Below are 14336 nucleotides of genomic sequence, written 5' to 3' on the forward strand. Positions count from 1 at the left end.
ATATATAGGCTGAAGCATGGGGTTGCCATTGACATGAAAACCAGTAGATGGTGATAGCGCTGACATCATCCACACAGTGTCCGAAATTAACTTTTTGGCTCACCTGCCAAGTGGACTGGTAGATAAAAAAATCCACCAGCCAAGCATATTTTTTACCAGACAAAATAATAAATTGCCTTTTTGTGTCACATATACATTCATTTCAGTACATTTCATTGAGATAAGGTATTATGTTGAATACAAACTTAAAGAGGCCAGAGCAAACTTTTAAACAAAATTATTTTATATATTGATCAACGGTTAAACAAATCAAGTGTATTTGTAGAGCACATTTAAAAACAACTGTAGTTGACCAAAAGTGCTCTACAGAGTGCAAAAATGCCAAACAGTGGGCACACAATGAAATAAACAAAACATATCAAATACAATGAATAAGTGTACATAGAAGTCAAAACAGGACAACAATGGTAAGATACAATTATGAGAGTACATAGAACTGGTGCTCTCCTGACACAAAGGGGAAACAGTTCTACAAATCCTTTACTTCAGTAGAAAATCCCTGAAAAAATACAGGTAAAATAGAGACTTATCAGATGCTGGTTATTTTTGGATATGGCTAGATTTAATTTCCCAGCCTGAATACTACTGAAAAAGTCTTGAACTCAAAATTCCACTGAAGTATTTGCTATTAAATGTACTTAAGGCTCAAACAAAAGTAAATGTTAAGGTTTTGTATACCTATCAGATGCTTAATCATTTTAATCAACTTAAACCTCATCAGACTCCTCACTCTCTGTCACTACTCCTGCCGAAGTTGGCTCCTCCGCCTGTTCGGGTGGTGCTCGGTGGTCGTCGTCACCGATTCCTTTTTCTTTTCGGTTAGTTTTGTCTAATTAGTTACACCTGTTCCTTGTTGGTGTGTGTTTGCTTTACTTCCCTATTTAGGTTGTGAAACCCGTCCCTTTGTTGTGCGGGATTATTTTGATGTTCACGGTTGTGTCGTTTGGTGTTGTTTTTTGTGCTCTGAACCGTGTTACCCGTTGTATTGGGTTGGTCAGTGTTTTGCGCCCTGCGTGGTTGGGCATTTACTTTTGGTGCTGCATTAAAGTGCATCTTTCCACTGGACCTCTCTGCTCTCTGCGTTTGATTCCTTCTACACACCTAGTCAGCCATGACACTCTCTACCGCAATCACCCTCTTTGCACGGTCCTTGAAGTCTGGCCTCCTGACAGACCTGGTGCCACAGCATCACAGCTTTTATCGGATCATACTCCCTGATCTCTGGAGAGGACAGCTGGACCATAAAGAGATCTGACAGTGTATCAGACTTTAGGTTGGACCGCCAATCGGTTTTCACCTGTTTCATGGTATTAAAACCTCTTTCACATTCAGCTGTGGAGGCAGGGAAGGACAGGACCAGGTCAACCAATGCTAGCAAATCAGGTAAGGAATGCTGATGGCTTCTGTTGACATGGAACCAGGACATCTTCTGCAGGGACTGGGGCTCTTGGTACATCAGCACTTTCAGGACAGTCCACTGGTCAGGGATTCTTTCAACATGGATGCCAGAGGTCTCCAGCACAGGCTTGAAGTGGTCCACCAGGGTTTCCAGTTCAGTCAACAAAATCTAGAATAATTGTATACATTACAACAAGCATCATGCAGTTTTAATTCTCAAACTATAAAAATATGATCATGAACCTAATTGCCCGGTAATACAAAACATAAAGTAACCTGCTGCTGCATCTCCTGACTCTGGCCAGTTGGTGAAGCTGACCAGCTTGGTGGCACACAGGACCCCTACACTGGCATCCTGGAACCTGTCAGTCAAACTAGCCTGTTAAGCATTTTGTCCTGTGAGGTGACGAGGGTCTTGCTGTCACCTCTGGTCAGCAAAATTCCCTCATATCTGTTGGCCATTGTGGCCATCATGGGCACTTCTCTGATGAGAAAAGGCTCATTTTACCATCCTTTCAGAATTTTCCTTTACAACACTCTCACTCACTCTCTCTCCCTCTCTTATTGATGTAATCCTTTCTCTTAATTATCTTAAGGTAAGTATTTCTTATTGCAGCTTAAATAAACATACCTGGTTTTGTACTTCTTAATTAAGTAATGCCTGTGTTGAGCACAAGGAGCTGTGGGCTTCTGCTATGGTGATGGTGGACCTCTGCAGACAGGCGGATAGGTTGCTCAGGTGTGTCAGTGTGTCATGCAGGAAGCCACAGAAGCGGATAACAACAGCCTCCCTTGCAGTACTGTAGTATTTCCTGGCCTTGGCCTGCTGGACACCTCTGACATTTTGGGCATCAGCAGATTGAATCTGAAATACATAAAGAGCAGACATACAAATAGACAATTAATTGCCGTCCAAAAAAAACTATATTAGATATGACACATTTTATCAGTGCATAAAGCATTGAAACATGATGTTACCAATTGTAACTGTGTAGTTATTTACTGGACATTACATATTGATGATGACTTTTGGAGACTTAGCATTGCAATCTAGAGCCACTACCTGTTCCAGGTGCTGGACAAGCCCCTGGTAACCTCGCAGGAAGTGGTCCAGTGCACGTAATAGGTGTCCTACCCATCGGGTCCCGCCAATTCTGGTGGCCACCAGTTGTGTGTGCCCAAGATCCTGGAAGCTGTTTACCAGGTTTGCCCTGTTCAGTGGACTGGTGTGGTAGAACATGTAGAGCCCATTGAGGAGGTCTTCTATTTTCTGAAACATCACGTTGGACTGGATGGCATCAGAAAAGGTCAGTTCAAGGCAGTGTGCCATACAGTGGATGCAGATGATGTTGGCCCTGTACCCCTTCATCCGGCTGACCACACCATTCTTGGCTCCGGTCATCACTCTGTTCCCAGGGCAACCAACTTGCTCCCCCACTCATCACACCCTCCTTCCATGATGGCACTGATGGTGTTGCTTATGTGTGCCACGTCTGCCTTCGCCACCGACTTGATGCCAACAATCTTCGACTTGATCTTGCCCTTGTGACAGAATCTGTCAAACTAACTCCTCTTTCACAGAACTGTCTGTGGAGCCATCTGATATGGAGACAAATTTGGTGTTTTTCAGATTCTCTGATGTTGTTTCTCTCCACCTTTGCAATATGGTGCATAAACTATTTGGCCTGCTTCTCATTTCTATATACAGCGATTCCTTTTTTTTCATCCAAACTGAAAAAAAAAACCATCAAATTAATTCAATAATAATTAAATATACAATCATGTTATCTAATATAGCTGGCAGTTGATTGTGCTAAATTAGCCTTCTACCCTTTGATTACTTAAGGATCAACACTATAAGGCAGGTAAAGTCACAATGCTTTAAAATGTAAACAGCATCTGGAGACAAACATTAAAATAGAATGTTACAGAGCCATAGGAAAGCATGGAGATCCATGTCAGCATCAGTAGGACTATAATTTTATTGTATTTATACACTATTTTGAGGTGAACCAAAGCTTATCAAGAGTTGAGAAATAACCTACAATACTGGACCACGTCTGCTAAATAGACTTGAAAAAACTAGCTACAAAAGTACTAGTCGAGCTACAAGAGTAAAAACATGTTCACTTACTTGCACATCCACTCGAAATCAGAAAGAGGTATCGCTTTCTTTCCAATGGCATGTACAGTCCTAAACAGTATCTTCAACTTCGTTCTGGTCTGCTCTGACATTGCCATTAGCGCCGTCACAGATGGTGTCAAGAGGAGAGGCTCCGTTTGAGCCCGGGACACAAACACGCAGGCAAGTGACCATTCCTGAGTTCGTGGTCACGAATGTTCTCAAGCTTCATAGTTTTATTTCCGATGACAAACGAGTTGTTTCTGCTTTCATCTTTAGCATACTGGCGACACACAGAACAACTCATCACCATAGCCTCAGCATCATACTGTAGCCAGCCTCTTGAAACTCCTTTATCTCCAAACCTCCATTTCTCACAAAACGTTATTTTTTAAAGATTCGTCCTCCTTTTCGTCGGTGGGTTTTCGTTTCAAAGGTTGGCTTACTCCAGGTAAATGTCGCCACTTAACAGCTATTTAATGAACAGTAGCTAGCAGCAGACCCGTGGCAAGTGAGCGATGTAGAGTAGCTGATGTCCCGTATGGTAAACAGTGCCGCGAAACTAGGAGCACTAGAGACGGTCTGTGACTGGCAAACGAGTAATTTTCTCCGAGCCATCATGCCAGATATTTTATTACATTACTATTTTGGTACAAACATTTACCCCCCAGTATGGCGGATAGCCTTCTGAGATTTACTCGCCAAACGGAAAATCTACTCGCGTTTGGCGGATGTTAATTTCGAACCCTGCATCTACTTATTCCTATGTTAAACTCCCAATGGCGCATGAAGCCGGAAGAATTTGAAGTGCGCCATATTGCTTAATGACACTAACAAAATTGCCGTAACTAGCAAAGGATCATGGTCGATGAAGTTGTTTTAATACTGCCTGAGAGAGTCAACCTTAATTCATGTCTATGGAGCCTCCTTGTTGCCTGCCGGCCCATGATTGGTTTGTGTCAGCACGTGGTCCTGTGCGACGATAATGTAGTAGTCAGAATGGATCACTGTTTTATGAAATATGTTGATTTGTAGCGAACTTTAAAATAATTCACTGTGGGGTTCAAACTTGTTCATAAATTAATTTTAGAGGCCAAAACGTCCATCCCCCACAAAAAATAGGCCGTTCTGGCGATCGTAATTTACATAGGCTGTCTAGGGCAGACCAGGGCTTTCGGCACCGCTAGGTTGCCACACAGTAGCCGACCAGCAGAGCTTGTGACTTCACTCTCCAGACCAGACACTGGGAGCCTTGGGGGTTGTCCATCTGTAATTGTGCTAATCATCACCTAGATCAGTGCTTCCAAAACTTTTTCAGTCATGCCCCCCTTTCATCATCCGCGAATATTCTGTGCATTGTTTTTTAAATTTTATATAGTATAAGAACACAATTATTCAAATGTTAATAAATTGGCCTTTACGCATCAAGAAACAGCACATACAAACACCAGCACCTGCTTTCCCTTCCATATTGAAATCAAGAAAAAAAACTAATAAAAGGAGAAATGAACCAGCTTACTACTGTGCAATGTCACATGCATCCCTATAAATTAATTAGGGTGGGACAATTTCTATTGTAGATACTCGAATTGAAATAAAAACAAAGTTGATTCTGGAAATATTCTAATGGTGATTATTAGGTTGCATAAACATGATTAGGGCTTTCCCCCCACAATTTTGGCCTTCAAATTGGAATAATTAAGGAGGAAAGATTGCTGCTGTTGGTCAATGGTCAGAGTGTGGGACACAGGCGGACTGGCGAGAGAAACAGGCTTGCTTGCAGCCTAGTGCCCTAAGGTTCATAGAAACAGCCCTTCTCTAATGCTGTAGCCTACTTGAAACTAAATATGTTAAGGTTTATAATACTACCAAAGTTGTCTTTGAACTCCCAAAAATGAATCCAATATTCCCATTACCAATTATCACTAGTTTTGAGAAATAGCGCTCACCCACGAAATGCGTATTTCAGAATATAAACTTTCTCAAAATGTTTATTTTTATTTTTAATATAATTCTTATTCGTGCTCATGAATTTACCATGCACTATTTTATTTGTTCCAAGTTAGCTTACAGATGAGGGGTATTTTTAAAAGAGAGAGGAGAGAGAAATAGAAGAGATGTGCGTTTCTCAGCTCTCCTTACAATCCTTGCTTAACTTTTTTTCAAACCACGGCCTCTGGGGACCGGGCCAAACCAAAAGCATAATTGGCTATGGGGGGATCCAATCCTAAAATTTGAAATTCAGTAGCACTGTGTTATGTAAACACCCAGAAAGCCAGTATGCCGTTTTACGGTGGGAAAATTACTTCCTAACAATCAAATTCATCATGGTATATTATTGAGGGGGGTCATGTCTCTAATATTGGGGGGTCATGACCCCCCCTTCCCCCACAAGTTAGCTATTGCCTCTCCTCCACAACCAGATGATCATCTGACTGTCCCCTGTGTTGGTTGTCCTGTTGAGTGTTTTTTATTAAAGTTTTCTCCCACCCTGGCTGGCAGCCGCAGAGTGTGAGGCTTGCTCCACAGCTGCATTCAGTAAGGCACTAGGATCGGGACAAGGGCTGGAAAGGCAACAGCCGTAGCTAAGAGGCCTGAAGCAGGTGGAACCTAGGTTAGCTCACTAATCACAAAGGAGAGGTGTGAGTCTGGCAAGACAACAGGAGGTTCCTGTTGAGCTTTGGCCTATATTCTTCATGAACTGCAAACAACCCTGCTGTCAAATAAACAGCCTTTGTGTTCTTGAGCAGTGAAAGTCCTGTGTGGCTCAACCAGTAGATCTAGACAAAAGCATGGTAGTGGAAATGCAAAGGTGGGTTCCGTACTTCGAGTACTGCTGGGACCACCGATATGTAAAATGTATGCACACATGACTAACTTGCTTTGGATAAAAGCATCTGCTAAATGTTATACATTATTATACTATGAAGAAAAGTTTTATTAACAATGAGCTGAATACCCATCAGAAATCTAGGAAAGATACTTTTTTGCCATGTTGGTAACAAAATGTTTGTTACAGTAGGTGCTATTGTGGGTTTTAAAAGTCCTACTCGTCTCCTTTTCACTTAATTTATCATCTGATTGACTTAACAAAAGGGACATCTCAATAGGTGGTCCAGGTATCCGCATGACATGGCCCAATTGGCCTTGTCCTCTTTTGTTCTCTATGTCTCCTCTGTTGTTCCCTCAAGCCAGGGGGAGGCAGGTGACAGAGGGCACCATCGGACCAACTCCTTAAATGGCCTACTCCTTGAAGTTTGCAGTTGTGTCTAAAAAACACTATTTTGCTCAATACCCTTAAGTGTGTCTACATTACTATATTTATACGTGGGATGTTGTTTTTCAATAGGAAACGTTCCAACATAGCTGGAATTTGTGATGTGTTTCAGTTGTTGAAGACAGCTCCGGATACGATGAAATGCAGTTATATATTTAAGCAATAATGCACGAGGGAGTGTGGTATATTGCCAATATACCACGGCAAAGGGCTGTTCTTATGCACGACACATTGCGTAGTGCCTGGACATATTGGCCATATACCACAAACCCCCAAGGTGCCTTATTGCTATTATAAACTGGTTACCAATGTAATTAGAGAAGTAAAAATAAAATGTTTTGTCATACCTGTGGTATACGGTCTGATATACCACGGCTGTCAGCCAATCAGCATTGAGGGCTCGGACCACCCAGTTTATAATTAGAATGATCATTAAAATCACACATAGACATACATCACCACATTCACAATAGCATACTGGAGAGATGTGGATATAGCTATATAATGTGATGATCCCCATATCTTCCCTTGGGATTAAATTAACACTCAATCTCGTACAGTGCTACAGCAGGTACTGAATATACCCTCCTCACCATTCTCCCTTCACTTCAATCGAACCCCTCATCTTTCATCTATAGATACCATTCACACGTCTTCACCGCTCTCCATTGTCATGTAACCAGTCACATTCACACCTAACCATTCACTATTGTTTCACCACTCATCTTCCTCATTTCATCCCTCCTATCATTCACACCTCAACCATCATCCTTCTCACTCGACACAGAAAATAGGTTGACTGACCCTCTAGACTAGAGTCTAGACACTTTGCAAACGCATCCTCCATCCCTTGAATATTCAGATCTGGGCCCGTATCCACATTGCATCTTAGAGTAGGAGTGCTGATCTAAATAAATATACACAATAGGTTGACTGGGGAGGTGATTTCACACAGTCATAGTCCCGTGATAAGAGCTACACGCTAAAATTTGCATAAACTCTTCACAGTTGTGTTTTGTGGGTGTCACCGAGTAGACTGATACCCCATTTCATTGCTTCACATTCCAACCTTAACATTATATAGTCTAAATATGGCATGATTCCACCAATTATAACCTTCTGCATCACTTTCAAAGAGGTACCTTTATTTTGAAGGCAAACCGCAAATTCCACTATTGTGCCTAATCCTTATTATGGCTAGCTTCACAACACATAACCCGGTCCGGTCGAGGCTCACTAGCCAGATGAAGCTAGCTGGCTGCTTATAACGTTAGCTTTGGGAAACAGGGTTAAGTAGCTGGCTAGCCATTTATTTTCATGAACTGAAGTTCAATTTCAATAGGCGAACAACAAGTGGCTACCTAGCTAATACTTACTCACAAGGATTCCTAAATAATTGCTAAGAATAATAAAAATGACTGCAGTTTCTACTGGTCGAACAAATAATGCTTTATTGCCAACGCGGTATTGTAAACACATCGTTCGTGGCCGGTGTTTGCAGACTTTTTTGCGTGGCTTGCACGTGCAAATTCAGAACACACAATATTCTATAATAGAACTGTGTTATTTAACTCTGGAAACTCAGGGCAACATCTGAAAAATAGCTCACTTGGTAGTGTGTACCGGTGCTCGACCAGTCGCGAAAGCCAACATCACCCACGAGAGAGAACAGTTGATTGTCAAGGGCAATGAATTCCATTATCTTGGCGTTAATGGATTTCGCCTTTGAGTTGTCTCGCTGAAATTTTCTTACTCTTTCAAATGACTGCTCGACTTGTTGACTGCTCGATCCACAGAGCAGACATTGTGGGCGAGGTTAGGAATGCAGTGTTGCACGTGTAGTGCAACATTTTATGTGGTGTCATCACGTCATGTACCTACGTTATATTGGTATGCACGTCAGCTTTGACATCGGTTTTGCACGTCGCCGTTAAATTAGACATCGGGCCGATACCGATGTTGGCATTTTTAGCTAATATCGGCCGATTCCGATATGTTCACCGATATATTGTGCATCCTTAATTCAGATGCAAACCTCATAATTGAGAAGTGTAGACAAACAGAGATACATTTGTGGCTCTACAGTCTTTCATGTCACAACATAAACATGAATTCGACATGAGGCAGGGTTCCGACACCTTCTTAAACATCAAATAAAAAAAAATAAAAAAAACATGGCATAGTTTGAGACACAGATCAAGGTTAATTAATTACTGTTACAACACTGAGAATTTTTATAATGAAAACTAACAGGATTTACAGAAGCTCACAGACAACAATTAAAAAGAGAGAGGCTTGAATGTGTGAACACTTCTCAATTGTGCTGTGTTAGTGATGGCAGACTACGTGGTCTCTTGCCTTCTCTAACACAGCACAGCAAAACAATATATTGTGTAAGTTGAGCGACAGACTTATTTAAGAGTTGAAGAGTTAAGTAACTTTGTTTATTTCATTAGCACCAGTTTAACACCACAAAACATGTCGCAGAGCAAAGACATTACCTTTTTTTTCATGAACATGACCAAATGAAAAGATAAACAAAAACACATGACCATAAATAAAATGTTTTGCAACAATAAAAGATTAGATGAAAATAAATTGGATCAAAATGAATAAATTATTTTCCTAACCATTGTGTTCTGGGGTTGTTGGCCTTTTTGGTTCATTAGCAAAAAAAGCAATAAAAAGGTATCACTTACTCACTGAGCAGTGTTTTGCCTTTTCTCAAACTGTTAAAACAGTGCCCAACCCTTGCTTTTTGCTGCTATGCCCCTTCATCTGCTTTTCAGGTCATTCACTTTTTCATTGAGTAGTGTTTCTATTTCAGCTATGTGTGCTCTTATCTTTACCACCCTTTCTCAGGCTATTGGACTTGGCAATAAGAGTGAGGTTGCTTGTGCTCTCCACTTTTGAGTGCAAATTTGTCTGCCGAGGTCGAGAGCATTTATGTCATCAGTCAGTCTTCTTTTCTTCCCTTTAAGTTAATCTATAAGGTCTTTCCTCCTGTTTTTTTGCTCATCCATTCTTCTGTCTGTTCTTCTTGATGTGTCACGTACCTCTGCCTTGCAGATGCCACTGATATCAGCAGCGGTCTGTCAATGCACACATTATGTATGCCACCCACAGCTCTTATGTGGTCAACTATACATCTCTGTGCTACATATGAATCTTCCTTCAAGTTCTCCACTTCAATCTGCCGATTGATGGAGAATCCGCACTCTACTGAGGCTTCCCCGTGTGACTGTAAGAGGCGTTAGAGGCAAAGTCTCCATAGATTTCTGAGCTCTTTGACATATACTCATCTGAAAATGTGTCCACGCTCTCTTGGACAGGATCAAAGTTAACAAACTGAGTGTTGGGCCTGGACAATGTCATCAATAAAATGTGAGTATTGTTGAATGATGTCATCACAATCTTCTTCCTTCACCCAATGACTACTTACAAGGTAGGTGAAGGCCTTCTTCAATTTTGCTGCATCTTTCCATCTGTGCCTGCCATTTCCCTTGGATCCAAGAAAGATGCGAGACCAGAGAGTACTTCAATGGAAATTTCTCAATGAGTTTGTTAACAGTTGTGAGCATACACTTCTTGCAAACAATTTTAAAGTCCAATGTTTCTGTCCAATTTTCTTCCCTGCGTTCAAGTCTCACAATTCTTCGAGTAACACAGCCCAAGTTGACGTGATTGGATGACTGGCTCAACATCAAGAAGTTTTTGAGGGGTCTTCGCTTCTTTCGTGAGGTCTGGCTTTATGAATCTGCTCATCAAGTAGCTTGAACAAGTCTGTAGAGAGAAATGGCACCATGGGCTTATCGGTCTGGTAGCCTGTGAGGAATGGTGTCACTTCTTTGCTCGCTGACTAGATGAAATTCAGTTTTGCTGTCATGAGAGGGTCCTTAAGGGGCTCCTGAATCACCTCAAAGGACTTTGTGCCTGGATTTGAACATCTCTTCACTACAGCCTTCACATATGTTGCCATATGGGGTAAAAACTCTAAAGCTCTTTTAAGCACGGGCGCATTTTCAAAACACCGTGTCTTGCAAAACTTAAGTGGCATTGGGGGATCTGACGATCCAATGATGATAAAGTAGTCCTCCCCGCGGGCTGGAGTATCCTTCAGAAGTTGGTACATAGCATGCAGTACACTATCGACTTTCCACTGTTTCTTCCACTCCCTTCTGAAATGCTCCATGTACAATATGGAGACCGCAACTGCCAATGTTTATAAGGTGTACATCAAAATCTAGGTGGGACTATGAGTAAAATGACCCATTTATATTTGGTCCATCCATGGAGACCTGAACCATGTTTTTCTTTGGTAGATCTTCGGTGCTCTTCTCAGACCGCTTTAAGGTCCAATGGAGTCGCATATCCCATAAATTTAGAATCATAAAAACTCGTCACAACTTTGTCCTCATCCCATAAACGGACGTGGAAGTCACACTGCTTTGACTGTTTTCCTGTTAAGGCTCTCATCAAAGATAAGTACATAGTCCTCCCCAGTTTTTTTTAGACAACAAGTGCTTGAAATGAGGAGCCAAGCCATGTGTGCACATATAGCTGGACTTTGTTGCCCTGCGTGTGAAGGTCTTTGGCTATTGCACTGTCTGGAAACGTTGCTGAGAAGCACACCTAAGAATAAAACACTTATTTCTGTTTCCAGCATGTGTGTGTATGTGTGTGTCAGAGAGAATATGAAATATAAAAACAAACATAATATGCCCATAAAAATAATTTAATGTTACAGGTGAGTTTAAAAACCATGCCACTCACCCGTGTGTTCACTACAGTGGAAAGAGTAGTGAGACTCCATCATATTCAGACACCACAATGTCTCAGCCCACAATGTGTCCTCTTTGGGAATGCCAGTTATGACAGACTGTCTTTGAGGTGGTTGTCTTGTTTTGCACACTTTGTACAAAATAATAAAATGCAGTACTACAGGATATTTCTTAACGTAGCTCTTTATTAGCTAGCTATAACTGGCATGTTCATGTATCGCCAACCAGGATCAAACTGACCATGACCTACCCATTTGGATGGTCTTAACCAATCATAGCACAGTATGATATGGCGGTAAAATGGATCCAATTATAATTCAGTATGTTTACACATATGAATATTACATCCCCCTTCTTTTAAAACAAAAGAAAAATGTTTACATATTCTAAGCCTTTCTTTTGAAAACATGCTCTGCAGTTTGAACTCAAGGTAAGTAACCATTTATATTGCATACTATACCAACTGAATCAACATAGACTCTGAAACAATGATCCAACATACTGTTACTTTTCGAACAAGGGATTCTCAGCAACTCAGCTTTCACAGTAGAAATACATCTTAACATCAGCTCTTGTGGCGTTGCAGGTAAGTATGGTGTATGTTGTGCTGTATGTGTGTTTAGTCCATCACGTTCTCTTTCAGGGGAACAGTTCATCTCATCAGTGTGTTGTTCTTTTGTGTTCAGTAGGTGACGACGATTGCGGCGGTACACCGCTCCTTCTGCGGTGAGAACGTGATATGAACGTTCAGTGTCAGCTGGCTGGATGACGACTGCTGGCTTCCAGAGGCCATTCTCTTGGATTCTAACTGATTCTCCGTCGATCAGTGGTGGCAGTGGTCTAGCTGACCTGTCGTAGTATCGCTTTTGTTGTTGTTGTCTCTGTGCACGTTTTCCATGCATTTCCTTGTAGCTGACGACCTCAGGTTGCAGCTGCTGGTTGGTGCTGGGAAGGATTGAGCGAAGTCAGGGGCTCATCAACAGCTGGGCTGGTGATTTGAAGTTGTCAACTGGAGTGTTGCGGTATTCAAGGAGACTGAGGTAGGGGTCTCTCGTCTGCTTTTGCTTTATCCATGAGTGATTTAGCAATCTGCAGATTTTTCAGCAAGGCCATTACTTTGAGGGTAATGCGGGCTTGTGGTGACATGTGTGAACTCCCAAGCTTTTGTGAAGGATTCAAACTCATTTGATTTGTAACAGGGCCCATTGTCAGATATTAAAGTCTCTACAATGCCATGCCTGGCAAAGGCTGCTTTCAGCTTGTGTATCACAGCTGCAGATGTGGTGCTGTGAAGCTTGTCGAGTTCGAAGTATCTGCTGTAGTAGTCCATTGTTACAATGTAGTCCTCGTTGTTCCAGGTAAACAGATCGGTTGCCACGACCTGCCAGGGTCGGTCTGGGATACAGTGAGGTAACATGGGCTCTTTGGTGTTTGAGGGGCGTCGTTCAAGACATATGGCGCATTTACCAACAATGTCCTCTTTGTTTGCACATGCCGGGCCAAAACAAAATGTCCCGTGCTCTCTGTTTGCACTTTTCCATGCCCATGTGTCCAGCATGGATCTTTGTCAAAATCTCTTGGGAGCTGTAAGAAAATGTGTGTCTTGCCGGCATTAGTCATGTAACGTGTCACTAACAATTCTAGTTAACGTCCTTTAACTAAATGTAAACTTTCAGCTAACGTTAGCAAACTGTCAATCATTTGAAATGTTCACTGTCCAGCTCTGCTTGCCGCAAGTTGGCTAACGTAACGTTAACTTAGCTAACGTTAGCTAGCTAGCACTATATTGACAGGTGTGATTCTGTGGGAGATCTGACTGAGACATCTAGATAACGTTAGCTAACATAGCAAACGTTAATTTGACCAAATCATTCTGTAACGTTAAAGTTAATTTACCCAACCACGAAGAGACGGAATAATCTAGCTAATTAACGTTTAGTTACAAAGTATGGTTGTTGTATTCTTTTCTACATTGTCTTGTTTTGCACACTTTGTACAAAATAATAAAATGCAGTACTACAGGATATTTCTTAACGTAGCTCTTTATTCGCTAGCTATAACTGGCATGTTCACGTATCGCCAACCAGGATCAAACTGACCATGACCTACCCATTTGGGTGGTCTTAACCAATCATAACACAGTATGATATGGCGGTAAAATGCATCCAATTATAATTCAGTATGTTTACACATATGAATATTACATACATGTTACAAGGGGTAGGACTTTTAACTTCGAGTGCCATCCTGTGTGATGCTCTAGCAACATGGCTCGTCACAGCTGCTTTCGCCCACAAGCCAGTCTTTGTAAATGTCTGGTGAGCCACGAGTCCTGGAATTTACATTTTCCAGGCATAGCTGAAGATTCACTTTAACGTTAAGATTTCTCACTTGCTTGCCTTGCCTGTTTAACCTGGATCATTCGACTTCAATCACTCATGCACGCACGTGACTGTCGCACTTTCGAGGCAGGTGGCACGTGAAACAAGGACGCACAGACGGCGGGAGACACATGCAGACAGCGCAACATAGCCTATTACTAACATGAAGTATTTTTAAAAATCTAAAAATAACTTCAATTTCTATTCTTGCACAAAATATATAAATTAAAGCCCTTTCAATGGGCCAAGTCTATTTATGTTCATTTTCAAAAACCTTCACGGCCTTGATTTTTTTCTCTCAAATTCACAAACATTCA

General features: G+C 41.6%; 1 long non-coding RNA gene across 2 annotated transcripts; it reads right to left on the reverse strand.

Moving 5' to 3' along the window:
* Nucleotides 1–265: 265 nt before the first annotated feature.
* LOC120052398 lies at nt 266–4442 on the reverse strand. Of its 2 annotated transcripts, none has more exons than XR_005477366.1 (4): nt 3593–4442; nt 2522–3189; nt 2090–2323; nt 266–1627 (listed from the first exon to the last, which is right to left on the reverse strand). It is a non-coding gene; the product is annotated as an uncharacterized LOC120052398 (long non-coding RNA). The 2 variants fall into 2 exon arrangements; XR_005477367.1 differs by having other exon boundaries at nt 266–1820.
* Between the last annotated feature and the right edge of the window lie 9894 nt (nt 4443–14336).

Source organism: Salvelinus namaycush, chromosome 8 (genome assembly GCF_016432855.1).
Source record: "Salvelinus namaycush isolate Seneca chromosome 8, SaNama_1.0, whole genome shotgun sequence".
NCBI lineage: Eukaryota > Metazoa > Chordata > Actinopteri > Salmoniformes > Salmonidae > Salvelinus > Salvelinus namaycush.